The sequence below is a fragment of the Triturus cristatus genome, chromosome 11, assembly GCF_964204655.1.
Source record: "Triturus cristatus chromosome 11, aTriCri1.1, whole genome shotgun sequence".
Lineage (NCBI taxonomy): Eukaryota > Metazoa > Chordata > Amphibia > Caudata > Salamandridae > Triturus > Triturus cristatus.
This window is the reverse complement of record NC_140594.1, coordinates 944,968,806-944,986,053: the sequence shown is the minus strand read 5'-3', so window position 1 is coordinate 944,986,053 and position 17,248 is coordinate 944,968,806.

Here is a 17,248-nt window from a genome sequence, read left to right as displayed (position 1 = left end):
ATTATTTGTTTAAATTAATTATTAATTGATAAATAATTTGTATTAATTATTTAACTGATAATTAAGTTAATTGTGTTTTTTTAGGATAGGGTGGGAAGTAATTTAATTATAATAAAGTATTTAAAAATGTTTAGTTATTAGTATTTATAATTAATTTTTTATTTGTTAATTGGTTATTAATTTTTATGTATTAATTAATTGATAATTAACGTAATTGTGTTTTAGGAGCAGGTTGTGGGATTATAGGAGAATAGGGTGGGAAGTAATTTAATTTAGTTAAAGTAATTACATTTTTTTATTTATTTGTATTTATTTTATTTCTATTTTATAGTGTTGTTTGTGGTAATTCATTTATTATTAATTAATTATTAATTGGTTGATAATTATAATTAATTAATTGGTAATTATGTTATTTGTGTCTATTATGTTGGAGTGGTTTTGGGGGTTTATAGTGGATAAGGCTGCTTTAAAGTAATTTATTTAAAATTAATTAATAATTAATTGTTGATTAATGGTAATTAATTAATTAAAAGTTATATATGGAAATTGTGTAATTAATTAGAGATGTGAGTTGTGGGGTTTATAGTGGTAAAGGGTAGGAAGTAAATTAATTTCAATTAATTAATAGGTTTTGTTACTTTATAATGTAATATTAAATTAGTTATGGCAATTGTGTAAATATTTTTATGTATGTGTTGTGGTGTTTGTTGTTGTAGAGGGTGGAAATTATTTAAAGTTTTATGAATCAATAAATATTTGCTAATTATTATTGATTTATGAATTGATAGATTTTTATGGTAAATCTTTACTTTTATTTTGTGTGGGGATTTTGAATGTATAGGGGTAATGTTTGGTGAGTAAATACATTTGTATATGTTTGAAATTGATTTTTAATTAATAATAATTGTTTATTTGATAATTATATTAATAATGGAGGTACACTTTTATAGACATTTAGGTGCCGATTCCGATCCGTTAAAAATATTCCTCGTACGAATCGTATCCGGATTTTTTTCCGTACGAATCGTACACGTCCCGTACAAACTGGCAAGTACGATTTGTATGTGAAAAAATCCATACGAATCGCATTGAGAAAATTCCCCGACACGTCCCCGGGTCGGAAAAAGTGTCCAACACGTCCCCGGACAGTTTTACGTACGAATCAGGAAACTGAAGTCCGAGCGCGCAAGTACGATCCGTCCCGTCCGTCCGAATGCACAACCGTATGGAAAAAACACCGTACGGTGCGAACTCCCATAGCAACTATGGAGACGTCCAAATATGTGCCCGCATACGCGCCGAACACCCCCCCACGTACATGCCATACCCCAGCACCCCCCATGTCCGTGCCATACCCCCACCCCACCCCTGTAGGTATGGAGCGTACACCCACCCCCCGTAGGTACGGAGCGTACCACCACCCCGTAGGTACGGAGCGTACCGCTACCCCGTAGGTACGGAGCGTACCCCCACCCCACCCCGTAGGTACGGAGCGTACCCCCACCCCCGTATATACGGTGCGGACCCCCAGCGTACCTATGGGGTCGGGGTACGCTCCATACCTACGGGGTGGGGGTACGCACCGTCCATAGGGGGGGTGGGGGTACGCACCGTCCATAGGGGGGCTGGGGGTACGGCACATACATACGGGGGGGCGGGTGTACGGCACGTACATACGGGGGCTGGGGGTACTGCGCGTACATATGGGGGCTGGGGGTATGTGCTGGGGGACAGTTCTTACATACGGGGGCTGGGGGTATGCACCGTCCATACGGAGGTGGGGGTACGCACCGTCCATACGGGGGTGTGGGTACACACCGTACCCCCAGCACCCCGTATGTACGCACCGTACCCCCAGCCCCACCATGTATGTTTGAAATTGATTTTTAATTAATAATAATTGTTTATTTGATAATTATATTAATAATGGAGGTACACTTTTATAGACATTTAGGTGCCGACTCCGATCCGTTAAAAATATTCCTCGTACGAATCGTATCCGGATTTTTTTCCGTACGAATCGTACATGTCCCGTACAAACTGGAAAGTACGATTTGTATGTGAAAAAATCCATACGAATCGCATTGAGAAAATTCCCCGACACGTCCCCGGGTCGGAAAAAGTGTCCAACACGTCCCCGGACAGTTTTACGTACGAATCAGGAAACTGAAGTCCGGGCGTGCAAGTACGATCCGTCCCGTCCGTCCGAATGCTTAACCGTATGGAAAAAACACCGTACGGTGCGAACTCCCATAGCAACTATGGAGACGTCCAAATATGTGCCCGCATACGCGCCGAACAGCCCCCCACGTACATGCCATACCCCAGCACCCCCCCATGTCCGTGCCATACCCCCACCCCACCCCCGTAGGTATGGAGCGTACACCCACCCCCCCGTAGGTACGGAGCGTACCACCACCCCGTAGGTACGGAGCGTACCGCCACCCCGTAGGTACGGAGCGTACCCCCACCCCACCCCGTAGGTACGGAGCGTACCCCCACCCCCGTATATACGGTGCGGACCCCCAGCGTACCTATGGGGGTGGGGGTACGCTCCATACCTACGGGGTGGGGGTACGCACCGTCCATAGGGGGGGTGGGGGTACGCACCGTCCATAGGGGGGGCTGGGGGTACGGCACATACATACGGGGGGGCGGGTGTACGGCACGTACATACGGGGGCTGGGGGTACTGCGCGTACATACGGGGGCTGGGGGTATGTGCTGGGGGACGGTGCTTACATACGGGGGCTGGGGGTATGCACCGTCCATACGGAGGTGGGGGTATGCACCGTCCATACGGGGGTGTGGGCACACACCGTACCCCCAGCACCCCGTGTGTACGCACCGTACCCCCAGCCCCCCATGTATGCGCTGTACCCTTGGTTCACGTATGTACGGCATGTACCCCCTGGCCCCTACACCCTGCCCGTGCCTGTACGCACCCTACCCCAGCCCCCTACACCAGCACCCTCACCCAGCCTTGCGCATGTACGAGTTGTACCAAGCCATAGCAAATGTGAGCACTGTACAACAACATGGCCGATGTACGCACCTCACAGACGCGAAAAACACACGTACTGAACCAGGACACTGTAAAACACCACAAGGAGAGTCAATTCGAATCACACAACACCACAAAACACGTCCAACAAGTCCAAATACATCCAATACACTGACTTGCAACAGCAAAAAAAGGTAAACAGACGCCCAAAACACAACCACTCCTTATAACACACCCACCCAATGTTCAAACACAGCCACACCCACAAATGGACCAATAAAAAGGGCCCACAGACACAAACCATGAGCCTTTGCAACAGACCCACTGCTGCCAGACCCCACAGACAACCCACAGCACCATACTTGAACCTTTACTACACTTTACACTTGCACACCTTCACACAACCACCTTCACAAACACTCTCTCATCACATTCACACACACACCTTCACAACCACACACACACACTGTTAGAAGGTGACCTCAGAGGAGCCCGGAGGGGGCCCAGACTGTCCTGAGACCCACCCTCAAAGTATCGTAGCCGGGCACTGGCGGGAGATTCCGCAGGGGAGGAATCTCGTATCTAGGATTGTACACTCGGCACCACACGACAAAGAGACACCACACCGAGGGTTCTTAGGATTCAAGCTTTATCAAATCGAAGTGGTAGGATCTTTATGATCAGCAAGGCAGATATTTACAAGCAGAGCGTGGGCTCACAGAGTCTTGGCGGGGGTAGGAGGTAGCGGGACAGTCTTTGGGGGGATATGGATCCAATGCAGGAGCGTACCTGGCGCACAGCTCACAATCCTCGAGCTGGGGGATACGCTTGTCGTCGTGGGGTCCGGCGGGACCAAAGAGAGTCTGGGGGAGCCGCGAGTCACTCAGCAGGCTCAAGCACAAGTTCGGAGGTCTTACGATCTTCAGGGAGCCGCGAGTCACTCAGCAGGGCTCAAGCACAAGTTCGGAGGTCTTACGATCTTCAGGGAGCCGCGAGTCACTCAGCAGGCTCAGGTACCAGTTCGGAGGTCTTACGATCTTCGGGGAGCCGCGAGTCACTCAGCAGGGCTCAGATGTTACAAGGCGAATCTGCCGGACAGTCCCAGAGCACCCCTTGTTATAGGTCGACCCCTCTTTGATGTCCGGAGTCTGTGCAGGCAGGGGTCTTGTCACCTGGGGGTCGCTTGTCGAGGTTTCCTGCCATTGTCTTTTGATCCTTTCAGGGCCGGGTCGGGAGGAGTCCCAGACACCCAGCGGGCGTGGAGCCAGCCCTCAGGGAGGCCGGAGGGCCGATCGAAACCCATCGTCCCAGGGGAGTTCAAAGGTGCGATAGAAACTGCTCCTCCCTCTCTCATCCCCTGGAAGCGTGATGTCCTCCAGCCGGAGTGGCGCCTCTTGGGCCGGGTTGTGCTGGGGCCGGGCGGCCATCTTGGTGCACGAAGTGGGCACGCGTGCCCGGGGTGGCCGAAAGGAGAGAGGCCATGGACGGGGAGGCCCGGGTCGCGTGTGTGTGTTCTGGTGGGAAGGATCGGCTGGGCCGTGTGCTTGGGGTCCCTGGTACCAGGTTAGGTAGTGCGAGGACAGGAAGAGCCATGCTACGAGGCCGGGTCTAACACGCGTCCCCCCAGCTGAAAGCCGGAGAGAACTACCCATCATCTTGGGGGGTTCTCTTCGCTGAGGCGGAAGAACCGGGAGAGGCCGTCAGCGTTGGCTTGGTCCGTGCCAGGGCGATGTTCTACGGTGAAATCCATCCCCTGGAGGGAGATTGACCACCGCAGTAGCTTGGGGTTTTCTCCTCGCATCTGCATGAGCCATCGCAAGGGCCGATGGTCGGTTTGTACTTTGAAATGGGTGCCAAACAGGTAAGGGCGCAGCTTCTTGAGGGCCCAGACTACGGCAAATGCTTCGCGCTCAATGGTGCTCCACCTCTGTTCTCTGGGCAACAGCCGCCGGCTGAGGAAGGCGATGGGCTGGTCTAGGCCTTGGTCATTCACCTGGGACAGGACGGCTCCAATGCCATGCTCGGAGGCATCGGTCTGGACTACAAACTCCTTGGAGTAGTCGGGAGCCTGGAGGACGGGGGCCGTGCACATGGCCTTCTTTAGGGCATCAAACGCTTCCTGGCAGGCAGTCGTCCACTGCACCCTCTTGGGCTGTTTTTTTGATGTGAGTTCGGTGAGGGGGCCAACCAGGCTGCCATACCCCAGGATGAATCTTCGGTAGTAGCCAGTGAGGCCCAGGAAGGCTCGGACCTCCGTTTGGGTGGTTCCCAGGCTAGGATGGCGTCGATCTTTGGCTGTAGTGGGGCGATCTGACCGCTCCTGACCTGGTGCCCCAGGTAGACTACTGATCCTTGCCCAATCTGGCACTTGCTGGCTTTTACTGTGAGGCCTGCCTGGCGCAGGGCGGTTAGCACTCTCCGGAGGTGCTGGAGGTGCTCACTCCATCCGGAACTGAAAACGGTGATGTCGTCTAGATAGGCCGCACTGAACTGTTCCATCCCGGCCAGGACCCTATTCACCAGTCGCTGGAAGGTGGCCGGGGCATTTTTCATTCCGAAGGGCATTACGCGGAAGCGATAATGCCCATCTGGGGTGGAGAAGGCGGACCGCTCCTTGGCTTCCTCTGTGAGTGCAATCTGCCAGTATCCTCAGGTGAGGTCAAATGTGCTGAGGAACCGGGCCGCCCCGAGTCGGTCAATGAGCTCGTCGGCTCGGGGGATGGGGTGGGCATCGGCCCGGGTGACGTCATTGAGCCCCCGGTAGTCCACGCAGAATCGGAGCTTGGGGGCGACACCGGGGGCCGCTGCCTTCGGAACTAGGACCACGGGGCTGGCCCAGGGACTATCAGATGGCTCGATCACCCCCAGGGTCAACATCTTCGAGACTTCAGCTTGAATGCAGGACCGGACTCGGTCAGGGACTTGGTAGGCTCGGTGTCTTACTGGCGGGCTGTCCCCGGTGTCCACGTCATGGACACACCAGTCGGTGACTCGGGGGATCAGGGAGAAGAGGTCGGAGAATTGTCCTAGGAGCTGGCGACAGTCCGCTTGTTGCTGGTCAGTGAGGGATGGGGAGAGGTTCACTCCTTCCACGGAGCCATCCTTCTCCTTGACACACAGGAGGTCCGGGAGGGGATCGGACTCATCTTCGGCCCCGTCATCGGTGGCCAGCAGGAGGCTCAGTTCTGTCCGTACGAAGTGAGGCTTGAGGCGGTTCACGTGTAGGACCCGCAGGGGATCCCGGGGCGACTGGACGTCCACCAAGTACGTGACTGGACTCTTCCGCTCAATCACTTTGAAGGGCCCGGTCCACTTGTCCTGGAGGGCGCCAGGCTTCACGGGGGCCATGACCCATACCTGCTGGCCCGGCTGGAACTCGACCAGAGTGGCATTCTGGTCGTACCAGCGCTTCATCTGTTCTTGGCTTGCCTCCAGGTTGGCCTCGGCCAGCTCTCGGAACTTCCTGGTCTGGTTCCGGAGGGCCAGAACGTATTGGAACACATCTCGTGGGGTGGTCTGGGGTGCTGCCTCCCACCCTTCCTTAACCAAGCTGAGGGGACCTCGGACGGGGTGTCCATATAGTAATTCAAACGGGCTGAACCCCAAGGACTTCTGTGGGACTTCCCGGTAAGCGAACAGGAGGCAGGGGAGCAGGACGTCCCACTTACGCCGGAGGGGTTCTTCTAGGCCGTTGATCATCCCTTTCAGAGTCCGGTTAAACCTTTCTACTAGGCCGTTCCCTTGGGGATGGTACGGGGTGGTGAACTTATAGGACACCCCACATTGTTGCCACAGGGACGTCATGTATTTTGAGATAAAATTAGTGCCACGATCGCTCACGACCTTGCGGGGAAAACCCACCCGGGAAAAGATCCCCATCAGGGCTTGGCCCACCACGGGAGCCGTGACGGTGCGTAGGGGGATCGCCTCAGGGTATCGGGTGGCGTGATCCACTAGGACCAGAATGAAACGGTGACCTTGGGAGGTGGGAGGATCCAGGGGCCCCACGATGTCGATTCCGACTCTTTCGAATGGGGTACTGACGACCGGGAAGGGTTGGAGGGGAGCCTTGCGCTTCCCCCCACTCTTCCCACTAGCCTGGCACGTGGGACAGGACTTGCAGTGGGCTTCTACAGCTACTCTCATCCTAGGCCAGTAAAAGTGAGTCACGAGACGGCTGTAATTTTTGTCTTGACCCAGGTGGCCGGCGAGGGGGACGTCGTGGGCCAAGCCCAGGAGGAAGTCTCGGAAGCCTAGGGGTACCACCAGCACCCGGCTGGATCCTAGCTCCACCGACTTCTGCTCACAGTACAAGAGGTTATTCTTCCAATAAACTCGGTGCGTTCCGGTTTGGTCGCCTGCGGCTTGGCCCTCGGCCTGGTGCCGCAGTCCGACCAGGGAAGGACAGGTGGCTTGCTCCCGGCAGAACTCCTCCCGGGTGGGCCCGCCCTCGTGGCGCCACGGGGCCAATTCGGCCAGATCGCCTAACTCGGGGACCGGGGTGGTGTCGCTGGCGACTGACCCTCCCGATGGGGGGACGGGAGGACCCTCGGTGGGGACTGCTCTGATTCCCTCGGTCGGGGGGTCCTCGACTTCCCCCAGGGGGGTGAGTCGGGCGGACATAGATCGGGTGGTGGCACACACCCACTCGGGGAGTCCCATCATCCCTAGGTGGGCCTTGCGCTCGACGTACTTCCGGGAGAGCTCTCCAGGTCGTTCCTTAAGAGGCAGTCGACCGGCTGAGAGGTTCTTACGGCAACCCTCAGTTTACCTATCACCCCTCCCCACTCAAACGGCACCAGGGCTACCTGACACATACTCTCTCTATTATCTGCGGAAATTACGGGGCAAAAGACGTTGGGTAGGATCTGCTCCTCGGGGACTAAGTGCCTGAGGACACCGGTGATGCTGGCCCCGGTGTCTCGCAGGGCTTCTATTTGGTGGCCATTGATCTTGACGAGCTGCCCGTACTTCTTCGTGTTGGAGGGCAGGAGGCTACCAGGGACCATCTCTCTATCTCCCAGGGATACTAGGGCCATAACTGCGGGTTCCCACTCCCCGGTGTCCTCAACCTCCTCCCCCAGAGCTACGTTGGCTATCTGTCTAGCAGGGTTTGCAGCAAGGGGGGCCTGGGGGGCCATGGGGCACTCCGGGTCATTGGCGTAGTGCCCGGGCCTCTGACAAGGGAAACAAGTGATGGTTACCCGGTGCCCCCGTCTCCCGGGGGGTCCGGAGACTGGTGGGGGGGGCGCCGGGAAAGGTGGAGGTTGGGCCTTTGGGGGACTCGACTGGGACTCTCTCTGCCCTCCCTGGTTCCCTCCCCCTCTCTGGCGGGGTGGTCCCTGACTGGCTCGGGGGTATTCTCCTACAATGCCCCGGGGGACCCGGGTGTTGGTCCAGCGGTCTGCTTCCACAGCCAGCTTCCGTGGATCGGTGAGTTTGCTGTCGAGCAGATGCTGGCGTAGTTCCACAAAGCAGTTCGCCGCCAGGTGTTCCCACAACATGAGGTCGGTGAGTTCCTCGAGGGTGGTGACCTTGCTGCCCTTGATCCACCCATCGAAGGCCCGACTGAAAAAGTTTACATACTCCACCCAGGTGGTGCCCGGGATCTTCCTGCAGTCCCGGAATCGCTGACGGTACATCTCTGGGGTGAGGCCGTACCTAGTGAGGAGAGCCTCTTTCATGTGGCTGTAGGAGGTCTGCAGGGAGAGGGGTAGGTCGAGCAGGGTGTCCCTTCCTTCGCTCAGAAACCGTCCCCACAGCCCTGCCCCCCAGTCCTTCTGCGGGACCCGATGAGACGTCATGGCGACCTCGTAGGCCCTGAACCATTGTTGAATGTCATCATTTTTATAATATTCTTTGACCACGTCCTTGGGGATGTGGACCTTCTGTTCCGCCGGGGAGGCCGACTCTCGGTTCCCCGGGGGCCTCCCTTCCTCGTTTCTGGCTTTGAGCTCGATCTCCTTCAAGCTGCGTTCGTGCTCTAGTTGGAGCTTCCTTCCTTCGTGCTCCCGTTGGAGCTTCTTCTCTTCCAATTCGCCTTGTACGCGCATTTGTTCTACTGCTAGCTTTTTTTCCGCTAATTTCAATTCGCCTTCGATTTTGAGTTTGGCTAACTCGAGTTCGTGATTGCGACTTCTCTCTCTGTCTGCGAGCTCTTCCGGGGAAAGGCCCCCGTCTGGCACGAAGCCTCGCACCTGATTGCTGCTGCTTTCGCCTTGGGTGGGTTCTGCTTCGTCGTGTCGCTCCCCCATGCCTTCTGGGCGGGAGGCCCCAGCATCCACCCAAGCTTTCAGTGCTTTCTGCAAATCTTCTTTGGTGTTGAGACCGGTGGTAGCGATTTTAAGTTCTTTGCAGAATTGCTTCAGTTCTTTGTGCGTGTATTCTTCTAGTTGTTCCACCTGGAACACCCTGTTGGTGTTGGTTTCTGCGGGGCTCATGGCGCTTCCTTCTGCCATCTTTGTCGGTAGTGTGTCAGTCGTTCACGGTACGATCTCTAGGTTATGGGCCCGAATCCCGTCGCTTGCCACCAATGTTAGAAGGCGACCTCAGAGGAGCCCGGAGGGGGCCCTGACTGTCCTGAGACCCACCCTCAAAGTATCGTAGCCGGGCACTGGCGGGAGATTCCGCAGGGGAGGAATCTCGTATCTAGGATCGTACACTCGGCACCACACGACAAAGAGACACCACACCGAGGGTTCTTAGGATTCAAGCTTTATCAAATCGAAGTGGTAGGATCTTTATGATCAGCAAGGCAGATATTTACAAGCAGAGCGTGGGCTCACAGAGTCTTGGCGGGGGTAGGAGGTAGCGGGACAGTCTTTGGGGGGATATGGATCCAATGCAGGAGCGTACCCGGCGCACAGCTCACAATCCTCGAGCTGGGGGATACGCTTGTCGTCGTGGGGTCCGGCGGGACCAAAGAGAGTCTGGGGGAGCCGCGAGTCACTCAGCAGGCTCAAGCACAAGTTCGGAGGTCTTACGATCTTCAGGGAGCCGCGAGTCACTCAGCAGGGCTCAAGCACAAGTTCGGAGGTCTTACGATCTTCAGGGAGCCGCGAGTCACTCAGCAGGCTCAGGTACCAGTTCGGAGGTCTTACGATCTTCGGGGAGCCGCGAGTCACTCAGCAGGGCTCAGATGTTCCAAGGCGAATCTGCCGGACAGTCCCAGAGCACCCCTTGTTATAGGTCGACCCCTCTTTGATGTCCGGAGTCTGTGCAGGCAGGGGGTCGCTTGTCGAGGTTTCCTGCCATTGTCTTTTGATCCTTTCAGGGCCGGGTCGGGAGGAGTCCCAGACACCCAGCGGGCGTGGAGCCAGCCCTCAGGGAGGCCGGAGGGCCGATCGAAACCCATCGTCCCAGGGGAGTTCAGAGGTGCGATAGAAACTGCTCCTCCCTCTCTCATCCCCTGGAAGCGTGATGTCCTCCAGCCGGAGTGGCGCCTCTAGGGCCGGGTTGTGCTGGGGCCGGGCGGCCATCTTGGTGCACGAAGTGAGCACGCGTGCCTGGGGTGGCCGAAAGGAGAGAGGCCATGGACGGGGAGGCCCGGGTCGCGTGTGTGTGTTCTGGTGGGAAGGATCGGCTGGGCCGTGTGCTTGGGGTCCCTGGTACCAGGTTAGGTAGTGCGAGGACAGGAAGAGCCATGCTACGAGGCCGGGTCTAACACACACCCACAACCATCCACACCCACACCCCACACCATGCCCACAGACATTAATCCAAAGTTCACAACAGCGGAGCTGGAGATCCTTGTCAATGAAATCATCAGAGTCGAGCCACGGCTCTTTGGAACATTGGTCAGACAGACCAGCGTAGCAGCTAAATCAGCCATGTGGCAGAGGATCATCGAGAGGGTGAATGCTGTTGCGCCCATCAGAAGTACCAGGCATGAATGCCAAGCCAGGTGGTACGATCTGCGGCGGATGGTCCGCCGCAAAATGACAGACGAATACAACCAGAGGAACATCACTGGAGGTGGCCCGCCCCGCAGACCGGTACACTACCATCCCTGGGAGAAGGTGATGCGCACGCTGCCACTGGTGGGAGTACACGGAGTAGAAGGAGTCGCCGAGCCTGGTGAGTACACAAACAACTCACCCCACATGGGTGGAACCTCATCAACAACCCAACTCACAATAATGCACGCAACTACCCCAAAGCCATCACCGGACACAACCACACTCCAAAAACACGCACATGCCACTAGCGGCTCCATGCCCCATGCACCAAGCAAGGCCATGCCAAGTCACAGGCCACACAAAACACCAACAAAAGACAGGATGGCCGTGATGCCGGGAGGGGGGCCTCCAAAATCACATTGTGCAACTCAGAAGCAGACACCAATGCCCTCAGCCCATATGGCCTAGGGCAGAGTTATACAAACAGTGTGTCCCGACACTGTACTGTGTCGCCTGCAAATGGCGTCCGCGTTGCCGGATGACATGGGTATGAAGGCCCAATTTGCACATAACAGCAGCTAATGAAGAGGCATCACTGTGAAAGAGTGTCAGCACACACCGCTGCTGCAGCGCAGACTCAGAGACACTCTGCCCAATGGGGTCCGGGAGATTCTAAACAAAGCCACATGAACAAGCCAATGGCCTTTGAAAGACCTGCAAAGTGTGTGTGCCAAGGAAGCTGGGCTGAGGTGACAGAGGGTGACAGACAGATGGAGGGAGAGGGAGAGAGAGGGAGGGAGACAGAGGGCGACAGAGGGAGGGAGCGGGAGAGAGAAGGAGGGAGACAGAGGGCGACAGAGGGAGACAGGCAGAGGGAGGAGGGTGACAGAGGGAGGGAGAGAGGGAGACAGAGGGAGACAAAATCACCCTTGGGTGGTGTGGGCATGTCCGCTCATCAGCAGGTGGACTGTGTGCATGTTGACAAGGTCTGGCAGTGCGTGAAACACCCCTCATTTGTTTGGAAAGCACTGGGCCATGTGTCAAACTGTGCACGAGTCGATCCTTGCTGCAGGCACAAACCTAACCTCACACCCAGTATACCCACTCACTGTGTTTGTTAGAACCCAGTCACAAATGCATAAGTTACCTACCTGCATTCTCCAATAGACATGACAAAGCACCATTTGGCCACGTACAGTGCAACACGTAAGTCGGTTCTGCAGCGCTCGCTACGCACGCTCGCTACACTGCTCACTGCGTTCAAAACTGATGCAACAACAAAGAGTGTGTCACACATAGGAAAAGTGTTGACAGCTGTGGCCAAGGGACATACCCATGCACCATGCACAATGCACAGGGACTTGCCAAGTACAGACAAGGTAGATGACACTTGGCCCTGCTGTAGACAGCACAAGGCAAACCTGTGACCACTGTACACTCAAACACCAACTCCACATGCCACCCACCTACCACAGGAACTCACATTCATTGTCATGCCAGCAGGCACCATGAGGGGATAGACACATCACCTGGTAGAGCCAATGACAAATCACACCACACCCAACAGCATGCCCGGTCACACAGACACCCCCCCTTACACAAGCACACACCCCCGGGGCAGCCAACGCAAATTGGCACTCCCACAATAGATATGCGACACAACAAGACCAATCCATAGCCAAATAAGCATCCCAACACTCATTAGACAGGCCAAATAACCAGGAGTAGATATCAATCTGTCCCCCACCACATACCCATCCACAAGTGCACTGTGAGAGGAATGCTAGACATATCCAACTACCCAGAGGAACTGTGCCAACTTGAATATGTATGAAACATGGATGACGCATGAAACACCATTAACATTGTCTCTCCCTCACACACAGGGCAACGTCGTCGATCTCCCCCCAACACTGGGGGGAAAGAATCACAGGACCAGGCTCGGCGTGACGATGATCCCACCGGCAGCGACGACTCTCACCACACCGTGGATGACCCCGACCAACCTGGCCCCTCTGGTGCCCAAGCACCTGCAGCACCTGCGTCAGGTACAACTGTGCCAACCACCACCCCCATTCCTGCCACATCCCAGGATACACACAGGAGCCCTGCTCGCACACAACGCAGCCAGCCTGACCAGGAGGGACAAGGAACTCCGGGCACCCAGACGGAGGTAGGCGACCCCGCAAATGCCATCCCTCAGGGGTCCCGGAGACCCGATGTGCCCACAACTGCAGGCCAGTCTCAAGTGGGCAGGGGTGGTGGGAGTGGAGGATGGCGGAGGCGTGAACCTGACCAGACAGCTGAGGAACCCGTTATGTCACACGTCCGCAACATCCTGGACACATACCGGCGTGACACCAGGGGCATCAGCCAGGTAGTGGAGACCCCCAATGAGATGAAGAACATGCAGGCCGAGCAATATGCCAGTCAACAGCAACACCAAGGACGGATGAAGGCAAGACAGGCTGAGCTCGTGGCGGTGGTAACGGACATGAGCCGTTCACTCCGTCGGATTGCCGAAAACATGGGCAACCCTCCCTGTGCCACCAGGCGAAGATCAACACCAGCCACAGGGAGGGATCAGGAGGAGGAGGATTCGTCCGACGGAGCATCACAGACATCGTCATGGCCTGCTTCTGAGGGTCCCCCGAGGAAGGTGGGTCGTCCACGCAAAAGACCGTGAGAGTCAGCGGACCATCACCATCTCCCAGGCCACCTGGGCAGGCACCTGGCCCTCTGGCGCAACAGCAGCACCTCATCCAATGACATTCTCTGCCACATGGACTTGCTGGTCACTGTCTGACCAATGTTGACAAAGACTGTGGCATGGACTCTGATGACTTCCAATGGCAAGGATCCCAACTCCCCCTGTGAACTTTGGATTCCAGACACCCGGCGAGCACCTCTTTACATCCCCCCAAACACGTCCCCCATCACTAATAAAAATCATACAAATCACGAGATGATGCCGTCATTTTGCATTATTCCATAACATGTGTGTGTTGGAAAGTCAAACCATGCCTGAGTTTTGAAGTAACTACAACCATGCATACCCTGGGGTTTGAGTCTTGCACAGGACACACATGGGTCACAATGTATCATCCAATACAGACATGGAGCACCATACTTACCCGTGATGGGCCCAACCAGCTGAGGGGGTGCCTGCCCAACTGTGCGGACAGACCTATTTCGAAGAGCAACAGTCATGCGCAGAGGTCAGGGATCATGTGGAGTGTCCTGGGGTGGGAGTCCCAGGTATGTGTAGCCAGGTGGGAGAACAATGTCCTGCATGCTGGAGTCAGGTGGATGTGGAGAATGGTGGCCAGGCCAAGGTTGGATGCATGGAGATGGCACAATGGGGTCTTGGATGACAGTGCAACAAGGTTGTGTTGGGGTCGTGGTCGTGGGCTGCATCCTGAGTGTGGGCGTGGATTTTGAAGGTCATCCTGCAGCCGACAGTGAACCATTGCAGCTATCTCTGTTGGACGGTGATGTGGCTGGGTTGCCGGATGTTGAAGCAGAGCTGTGCAGATGCACCCTGGATGTGGACAAGTATCATGGGAGTCGTAACGTACTTCTCCCTAGAGTGCAGGGTAGGATTAGACACGGATATTGTAGTTGACCTGGGGGATGGTCTGTCTAGCCTTGAGGTGGATCGAACTGTGGATCTTGTGCATAATGCAGAGTGTGCTGAAGCCTGAGGTACAGATGCTGGTGAACAGAATAGCACATGTGAGCAAGCAATCGATGATGCACACCAGCTCGTGTGCGCGGACACTGTGTGCCTGTGCAGGGCCCTTGCGGGTGGGACACAAGCAGTTGACCCAGCTGTAAGGGGACAATCCGCAGATGAACACCTCAGTCGTGTACAAGTCCAGCATCAGGTGGCCGATGTTCAGCCATCTGCCAATGGATACCATGCATTTTTCAATATGAGAACTGGCAAGGACTGCGTCTTTGGGGAGGGTGAGGAGCACCTGCCTGGCAATGGGACACCAGATGATGATGAGATGCAGTGCGCATGTCATGGTGTAGAGGGGGATTCTGGACACATTGTAGACTGACACGCTGAGACATGATACCTGTGCCATGTGTCCCACAACGACACCATACTACATGCAGAGGCCTGGAGTACCACTCCCATGGCCTTGTTGGGGTACAGAGCTGGTGGGGAGTAGGAGGGACATGACATGGTTGGTGTGACAGGGCCTGGAAGGCGTGCCAGCGGTGTGTAGGCACTTGGAGTTGCACACTCATTATGCCAAGGTGTAGTGTGGGCGATGAGTGCATGCCTGAGTGCATGCAACAGATGTATTGGATGGACACTGCTTGGTGGGTGGCCTCAACATCATGGTGTAGCGTGATGTGGCACATGCAAGGACATGAGGCACGTGCAATGTGCACGTAGCATGTGCAGACAGTCCAGCCTTTCCCACCGCAACTGTGTCACACACAAGCAGATTACACCAAAATGAATGGGTGGAGGGAGGAAGGGGGGTGCGTCTTAGAGGCGTGTGTGTGAGGGCAAATATAGAAACTCTGTGTGCCCTTGCTGCAGGGCTTGCAGCAGCAGGTGCCATATCCTGAAAACCATGCCACAAGTTGCACACTAACACAAGCATGTCAGAAAGGACTACTGCAAAAGGTGTATGAGAAGGAAGGAGTGTCTGGTTCAACATGGCACACACACAGACAATGGATGCACATGCAGCAAAGTGGCTGTTGTGGGAACTGAGATGCCAAAATACCTACACAGCCATGTACATCATGCACAATACATATCATAATCCCTGACAAACATCTTGCATCTTGCTACTCTACACATAGACTCCTATGCACAATCTGTGACAACTATGCCAGACATGCCGCATGCACAGTGGCAAGAGACCTGCATTGAGAGAGATGAGGCACCTTGGAGGCTGAGGGACACCTTTATTAGTCATGTTTGCCGGAAGGCAAATGCATCTATATTAACAGATGCACAGGTCATGTGGATGAACATGTGGAACCTACACTGGCACCCCCCTTTGCACCACAGATGCAGGAAATCCATAGAACTGGCACACAACTGACGGGTTTGAGGCAAACACCCCGTGCTGCTCACGGAGAGGCGTCAATTCACCATTGAGCCTCTAATGGGGATGTCCCACACTATGTCAACCCGGTGCATCCCGTATGTTTCCAAGGGCAGTGTTACACACATTGATGCCTTCATCCCAATCCACAATCACATTACAGATGACTGTCACCAAGTGTGACTATCAATTCAGGGGAATCCAGCTCCATGCCATGTGCCCCATGGTGATTCTACATGTATGCTAAGTAACCAAACATGAACAGGAGCAGTGCACACACATTCCAAACAAATAGCACACCCAAAAAGCCGTGGTGCATCCCTTACCCTAAGGTGAATTTTCGACATGTCCGTGCATGTTACGCTGATTCAGCACACGTTGCTGTATTCATGAGGAATAGCAGGAGCACAACAATGCCACCAGCAGACAGCATGCGCAAATACCTGGGGATGAGAGACACACAAGAAGTGAGCCAAAAGAAGCACATCCGCATGCATGGGCATGTACTCGACACGTATAAGGTTGTCAACATGCTAGGTGAAAATAGTGTCTCAGGAAAGACATTCTTTTATTACACCATCACTCGAGTGACACATCCAAACACACCTCTGACTCACTTGCCATACATGCAGATGGACCCACACATTGCAACACATGCCACACAAGGCTCAATGCGTGCACACTCAGACACTGCAACTCACCACTAAGCAAAGAAGTTGCGTATGAGCCGACTCCGGATGTCCTCTTCCTCCTCCTCCTCAACATCACTTGCCTCGTCACCAAGCCCCTCGTCCTCCACGGGTGGATGTTTCTGCTCATCCGGATCCAGGATGAGTGGCACAGCTTTCTCCACTGCCATGTTGTGCAGCATGCAGCACACGAGGAAGATTTTGCAGACCTTCACCGGTGCATATGGGAGTGCGCCGCCGGTCTTGTGGAGGCACCGGAATCGGCTCTTCAGGCGGCCAAAGGTCCTCTCTATCACTCGCCTGGTCTGCCCATGGGCGTTGTTGTACCGGTGATCGGCAGCCATGGCATGTTGGGATAGCCAGAGTCCCCTACATGGAAACATCATGGACAGAAGTGGGTCAGGAGAAGCAGTAAGACAGAAAGATGACGCTAAATACAGGAGTAACAGAGTATACCCACCAACAAGACATGCTCGTTCGTTGAGCAGCTGCAGCATCATTTCAGGCACCCTGCTACGCCTCATGATGTAGGCATCGTGTGCTGATCCTGGAAAACGAGCACAGACATGGGAAATCACCA